The sequence below is a fragment of the Eurosta solidaginis genome, unplaced genomic scaffold (genome assembly GCF_040869045.1).
Source record: "Eurosta solidaginis isolate ZX-2024a unplaced genomic scaffold, ASM4086904v1 ctg00000431.1, whole genome shotgun sequence".
NCBI classification, from domain to species: Eukaryota; Metazoa; Arthropoda; class Insecta; order Diptera; family Tephritidae; genus Eurosta; species Eurosta solidaginis.
In genome coordinates this window covers 375554-383902 of record NW_027136893.1, presented here as the reverse complement: position 1 = coordinate 383902, position 8349 = coordinate 375554, and positions in this window count along the sequence as shown.

The following is an 8349-nucleotide window of genomic DNA, read 5'->3' as shown; positions in this document are numbered from 1 at the left end:
GATATCTCAAAATTTACTCAAGTTATCGTGTTAACGGACTGACGGACGGACATGGCTTAATCAAGTTTTTTTCGATACTGATGATTTTGATATATGGAAGTCTATATCTATCTCGATTCCTTTATACCTGTACAACCAACCGTTATCCAATCAAAGTTAATATACTCTGTGAGCTCTGCTCAACTGAGTATAAAAATTCACTGATATGGGACTTTTAGCTAGCTCTGTAGATGCCTCTAATAATGTGCGAAAGCTGTAGAAAAACGAGAGCAAAAAATTAACTTTTTACCAGCAAACACCGCAGCAACATGCCGCAAACCGCGTACGTGAATGGTAGCGATATTGTAGCTTACGCATGCCAGTACGGTTCAGTATTTGTCAATGTCATCGTAATGCAGAATAGCCCAAGGACCGAGAATGACGCGGACGCCAGCACAATTTAATCTTCATGCCAGTATATCCCATTGCCACTTGCTGATTCACTTGAACAGCTTTAGTTCGTTGGTTGTAAGGTCATAAAATTGTAATTGGTTGTGATTTTATTTTTTTTTTGCACGCCTTGGCCTGGCCGTTTGTGTGGCAGGCTTATTGTTTCGCTAATCCGCTAACGCGTTTTGTATGCATGCCGCAACATATATTTTTCTTGCTATGTGTGGATTTGCTTCAGTGTTGTAGTGAATGCAAAAAATGAATGAAAGCCTGCATGAATGAATTCACCACTACCACCATCCTCCCCCTCTACCAAAACGAAACGAGCTTGTACGGTGCCCTCACTTTTACTTCATATTTTGCTTTTGTAAGCGCATGTTGCAAATCTCATATTTTGCCATATTTTAAGCGTTGTAATGTGAAGTGCATACTTAAGTTGCGGATTAGTCAGATTTGTGATTCCTTTGTGTGCTCAACTAAGTATTGGGGGGCAAGAAATCGAGCGTGTGATTTGTTTTATGGAATGCAAAATTGAAGAGGACTAAAATAAGATAAGTAGTGCGCGTTCACTGGAATTGAGGAGCAAGTCATGAGATTTGAAGAAAGAAAGATGAAAAATGTGTGTGCTCACAGTAAAAAGTGGATTCTGTAACAAAAATAACTCTGTGCTATAATACTTAGATGGAAGGGCAGTAGTTTTACCGTTCCGAGTCATTAGGGAACGTACCCAAATTACGTGACCCCTTTAGGGGGGTTTCTTTAGGTATTACACCTGGTCCTAGGGGCGAAGGGAGGGATTTGGGCTTTTTCACGAAGTCAATAATCTCCAGAAAATCTTTCAATTTTTTTGTGGAATTTATTTCGCGTCAAAAATTTCCATGAAAAATCATCAGAAAAACGTTTACGGCAATGCAGTGGATGACGTGTCTCGCGTGTGACCTCTGCATGTCCTCTCCAGGAGACCAAAAGAGATCTTATGTATCGTGGAGCAAAGCGCGGAGTGGATAGACATCGAGACTGTCGACGAGGAAAAAATAATCACGTCTTGGGAAACTCCTGATGCTACTGCTCCCATAATTTACGATGTATCCCAGTGGCTTCATGATGGAAGCGTATTATTTATAAAGTTGAATTAGATGAAAAGAAATAAAAAGGAAAAATACTTTATAAATTAAGTTGTTCGAATATGTTTTTAAATACATTTTTTCTTCTTAATATTATTAACTTGTAATTATATGTATGCACGCACGCTTCGCGTAACGCGGCGGGTGCCGAATTAATAAAAACAAATATAAATCATATAAAATTTGTTTAATTTAGCAAAAAGTAATTTAAAATCATACTTATGAACTACTATGTGAAAACTAAAGGGGGAGGGGGGTCTTAAAATATAATACCGATGGTCACCGAGGGGAGGAAGGGGGATAAAAAGTTGTAGAAAATGGGTCACGTAGTTTGGGTACATTCCCTTACTAGTTCCTGGAAATGCGTAAATATTTAGTATTGAAATTATTTCGCCTATCCACCGCAACCTAGTTGGTTTGGCTCTAGCCTACAATGGAGAAAATTGAAGAAAATCAAAGAAACTTAGTGCGATATAAGAAGAAGGACAAATACGGTCTTTTAAGACAAAGTCTTTGTGTGTGGTATTGGTTTGCTGTATGAAGTAATACAGAATGAGAGCTTTAGTACAGTCACTACTCGGCTTTTTTTGACCGTAAGTGTACCTTAAGTGGGAGCGTGGTACGAAATAGGGTTTATACTAGCGAAGTCACACAAGTCAAGCTCTCCAGCAGATGTATACACTACTATTTTGTAGGAAATAAAGAGACAGAGAAAACTGGAGCCGATGCCAAAAGTGTTTACAAAAACAAAGCATGTGGTTAGGTTTTGTGGCTTATATTATCATTGTACATTATTTGGTTGGATTTATCGGAAACAATAAGGTACACACAAAAAAAATTCAAATAACTCAAGTAGAAAAAAAAATATTATACAAATTAAGTAAAATAAAATAATATAAAAAAAAAAATACATAGGAAACATGGACAAAAATAAAATAACATAAAACATGATAGAAGAAATTAAAATAAAAGAAAATAAAAAAAATAAAAAAAACAAGTAAGGAAGGCTAAGTTCGGGTGTAACCGAACATTACATACTCATTTGAGAGCTATGGAGACAAATTAAGGGAAAATCACCATGTAGGAAAATGAACCTAGGGTAACCCTGTAATGTGTTTGTATGACATGTATATCAAATAGAAGGTATTAAAGAGTATTTTAAGAGGGCCATAGTTCTATAGGTGGACGCCATTTAGGGATATCGCCATCAAGGTGGACTAGGGCTGACTTTAGAATTTGTTTGTACGATATGGGTATTAAATTAAAGGCGTTAATTAGTATTTTAAAAGGGCGTGGGCCTTAGTTGTATAGGTGGACGCCTTTTCGAGATATCGCCATAAAGGTGGACCAGGGTGAATCTAGAATTTGTTTGTGCGATATGGGTATCAAATGAGAGGTGTTAATGAGTATTTTAAAAGGGCGTGGGCCCTAGTTGTATAGGTGGACGCCTTTTCGAGATATCGGTATAAAGGTGGACCAGGGGTGACTCTAGAATTTGTTTGTACGATATGGGTATCAAATGAAAGGTGTTAATGAGTATTCTAAAAGGGCATGGGCCTTAGTTCTATAGGTGGACGCCTTTTCGAGATATCGCCATAAAGGTGGACCAGGAGCGACTCTAGAATTTCTTTGTACGATATGGGTATCAAATGAAAGGTGTTAATGAGTTTTTAAAAAGGGCGTGGGCCTTAGTTCTATAGGTGGACGCCTTTTCGAGATACCTCCATAAAGGTGGACCAGGGGTGACTCTATACTATGTTTTTACGATATTGGTATCAAATTAAAGGTATTAATGAGGGTTTTAAAAGGAAGTGGTGGTAGTTGTATATGTGAAGGCCTTTTCGAGATATCGACCAAAATGTGGACCAGGGTGACCCAGACCATCGTCTGTCGGGTACCGCTAATTTATTTATATATGTAATACCACGAAAAGTAATCCTGCCAAGATTAAAAGAGCTTTTGATTTCACCCTGCAGAACTTTTTCATATTCTTCCACTTAATATGGTAGTTGTCACACCCATTTTACAAAGTTTTTTTCTAAAGTTATATTTTGCTTCAATAAACCAATCCAATTACCATGTTTCATCCCTTTTTTTCGTATTTGGTATAGAATTATGGCATTTTTTTTATTTTTCGTAATTTTCGATATCGAAAAAGTGGGCGTGGTTATAGTGGGATTTCGGCCGTTTTTTACACCAATACAAAGTGAGTTCAGATAATTACGTGAACTAAGTTTAGTAAAGATATATCGATTTTTGTTCAAGTTATCGTGTTAACGGCCGAACGGAAAGACAGACGGACGACTGTGTATAAAAACTGGGCTTGGCTTTAACCGATTTCGCCTTTTTTCATAGAAAACAGTTATAGTCTTAGAATCTCAGCCCTTACCAAATTTCACAAGGATTGGTAAATTTTTGTTCGACTTACGGCATTAAAAGTATCCTAGACAAATTAAATAAAAAAGGGCGGAGCCACGCCCATTTTCAATTTTCTTTTATTTTTGTATTTTGCTGCACCATATCATTACTGGAGTTGTATGTTGACATAATTTACTTATATACTGTAAAGATATTAACTTTTTTTTTAAATTTGACTTTAAAAAAATTTTTTTTTAAAGTGGGCGTGGTCGTTCTCCTATTTTGCTAACTTTTATTAATCATACATATAGTAAATGGAGTAACGTTTCTTCATGATATCTTCAACGACTGCCAAATTACAGCTTGCAAAACTTCTAATTTATCTTCTTTTAATTTTCTATTCTGCGTCATAAGTTCAATTCAACTACCAAGTTTCATCGCTTTACCCTTCTTTGGTAATGAATTAACGCATTTTTTCGATTTTTCGAAATTTTCGATATCGAAAGAGTGGGCGTGGTTATAGTCCGATATCGTTCATTTTAAATAGCGATCTGAGATGAGTGCCCAGGAACCTACGTACCAAATTTCATCAAGATACCTCAAAATTTACTCAAGTTATCGTGTTGACGGACGGACGGTCGAACGGTCGGACGGACATGGCCCAATTAAATTTTTTTCGACAGACACTGAGAAAATGTAAAAAAGGAGAAAATAAAAATAAAATAAAAAATTTTAAGCACTTCCTTTATATAAATGGACAAAAATCAGCGAAATAATTCTACTTATATAAAGACATATTCTTGCTAAACTATGATTTTTAAATTTTGACATAGAAATTGCAAAAATATTTATGAGAAATAAAAATATAAAGGTAGAGCACAATTGATTGAATAATAATAATATCTCCTTTCCTACCAACTTTCCAATCCACTACTACTAAAAATATATTAACTCCTGACAACTTTAGTGCAAAGAACCCAACTCCGCAAAGCAATTTACGTACAATTGCGATCAATGATCAATGGCAGTTGTAAAGATTGCTGACAATATCGTTACATCTGAAATTCGTGTAACATTTAAATTTGATTTGGTCAAACGAAGCAAAACTAAATTGATAGTAAACATTAAAACATTGTACCCCAGTAGTAGCATTTATGAATATTGAAATCATGACCAAAAAAAAAAAACCCAAAATCATGATATGTATAATATTTTCATTTTCAAGTGATTTACCTTCAGCTGCAGCAGCAGCAAAATCGATTGCGTCCAACAAAAGTTTCCAGTGTTCGATGTTTGACTACCGCTGTGCGGCACATGCGCGCAATAAATTTGTAAGCTTTTTGTTAAAATATGAAAATTAGTAGCAGCTGCAGGTGCTGAGCACTTGATATGTGCTAGCACCAAGGTAGATTAAATAAAGATATGTAGCTGATTACAGCTGTAGTTTGTAGTCATGCAGTTATGGTTTGGTGCTATAATGGCTACAGAATGATGCGATATTGGTTGCACAACTTGTGGGTAGCTTTTCACTCTGGCATTTGAATTGAAACGATTTTCCCACCTACGGTGGCCGCATAAATCGTTTGTCGATGGCGTTGATTCGACTGCAAATACCATCAATGAAATACTTACAGCTTTGGCTATAAACTAGCATACTCATTGTCCAAATACACAAATCAGATAAACACAATCAGATGGACACCTGCCTATGCGTATGAACTTACAGATGTGATGGCAACGCTCGCCGTAAGCCGCATGATTATAGGCTATGGGTGAACCGGACAAAAAAGTGATTGCGTAGGTAGCGTTCTTTTAGCACAGTGGTATTCATTCTAAACAAGTTTCATGATTTCGTTAGATAGGTTGAGTTTGGTCGTATTTGAAACCTCGGTTGGTATGTGTGCAAGTCTCCGGTATCAGGCCTATTCAGTATCTTCAATAAAACTATAAAATGATCTTATTTTGGTGATATTCATTCATTCAAGTTTTTACACGCAAAAAGCCATTTAACTTCTTAAGATCTGTAATAGTAACTATATAGGGTGCGGCAGAATAGATCATGACAACATCGGATGGAGTGGCTTTGAAAGTGTTCGAGAGAAAAGTTCTATGAAAGATTTACGGACCTCTACGCGTTGGTGACGGCGAGTTCCGCAGGAGATTTATTGATGAGCTGTTAGAGCTTTACGCAGATATCAACATAATCCAACGAATTAAAACACATCGGCTACATTGGCTGGGTCATGTTCTGCAAATGGAAGATGATGTGCCTGCTTAGAAAGAATTTTTATCCGAACCCGCCTATAGAAACGGAGGAAAAGGGCAGCCCCAATCCAATGCATAGATCAGGTGTAAAACGCTTTAAGTTTTCATGGTGTAACCAATTGGCGACAGTTAACCCAACAATGAAGCGATTGGCGTACCTTGTCGGAACAGTGGCGGATCGTGAGCTTGGTTGTGGGGGAGGGAGAGTGGGGGGAATGGTATAAAATTGCCATGCATCGTGAAATGCCAAAATTTTGTGCCTACTGCTATTTTCATGCTCAAGAAAAATGCAAAATTTTTCTTGAATGTTTGCTTTTGATCTGCGTACAGCGCTTAGTAATACCAAAATGTAAGCTTTCGATTTCAAAATATTTTCGAAAGTATGTATGTATTCTGTTTTTAAGTACTTTCAGGGCCGCGGAGAGGGATCATTTTAAGTTAGATAAACGTTTTTGACACAATTTTATAAGCTCTATCTGTCAAAAATGCTTCAACTAACTTAACCCTTTCACCCCTGAGTTTTTTTTCGAAATCAGGCGGGGTTTTCATTATTAGGATAGCTAATTCTGTAATATGGCTAAAATATAAGATGTTTGGCATACCTGAATCCTTACTGTTATCCTGGGATATATAATCCCAATAACATTTATAGGTGGGGCGTATAAGTCCCAATTATACCAAAAGGGCCAAGCATTTGTACACATTTAAAGGTATAAACAAATGTTGTGATATTATTATCTCAAACAAATGCATTATTGGGATTATATGTCTCAATGCAGTTATAAATATACAAAACTTACTTTTTTCATTATAACTTCTTTCCAATTTCGAAGGAATAATATTTATTCACACCTAACTTTTACAGTAAGCGGTATATTACGAATGAAAACGGTACCAGATAGACGTTTCACACTGAAATACAACGCGTTAATGATGAAATTTCGCGACATGTCTGTGCAAAATATTGCGTAAGGGGAAATTTGATATCAATAATAACGGAATGCGGATACTGATCATCAAAGAAAGCTTCAAGGTTTTATTTAGCACATTTCAATGCGTAATTGGATAAAAATGAAAAGTTATACACATATTTGAAGTTTTCTGGGACGTATTGTCCCAGTAGGGGCGAAGGGGTTAAAATCACATTTTGTTTCGACTTCCCAATGACTTAAGTGGTCGCCATTTCCTTCAAATCACACCCCATACTACTCTAAAAAAAATGAAGAAAATGTTAAGCGTGATTGGCTCTTTTGGAGTGCAACAAAAGAAGCGCTTTTTTGTTTTCCATGCCGGCTTTTCAGCAAAATTTCCGAAAATACCCGATCAGTTTTGACAAAATCTTCAGGTTATTCTAAAGAAAAACGTTGCAAGAGGTCACACAACAAAATTCCTGAACATGAAAATAGTTCAAATCATAAAACTTGCTATATAGAATGGCGTCAATATGAAATGAGAATTCGAAATGCAAGTTCCGTGGATTTTTTCTTAGCGGAAACCCTTAAAAATGAAGCAGCTCGCTGTAGAGATATTTCGCAGATTTCTTGACGTTGTTTTATTTCTTGGAGAAAAAGGACTGGCATTTAGAGGGGATAATTCATTGATCGGAAATCCAAAAATTGGAAACTTTCTTGGTATTTTGGAACTGATCAGCAATTATGACCCCCTATTGCATGAACATTTGGAGAAGTTGAGGGAATCTCAAACGAAAAATAATCGTCTCCAAGCACATTATTTGTCTGATGGAATACAAAATGAGTTCATAGAAATCTGTGCAAGTCAAGTAATTAGAAAGATAGAAGGCGAGAGTCCGTCAAGTGTTACACAGTAATAGTGGATGCAACTCCTGATTCGGCGCATATTGAGCAGACTGTTTTTATATTGCGTTATGTTTTATTAGACAGGGTCTCTGGAAAATGGAAAATCCATGAACGCTTCTTAGAGTTGGTCGACTGTAACGCAAAAGCAGGAGATGCTATCGCCGGGCTGATATGCAGCACTCTAAAAAAGCACAATTTTCCACTGGACGACTGCCGTGGACAAGGGTATGATAATGGCAGTAATATGAGCGGTCATTACAAAGGAGCGCAGTCATATCCTGAGAGATAACTCCCTGGCAATATTTGCACGTTATGCTTGTCACAATTTAAATTTATGTGGAGTGCAAGCTGCTGAA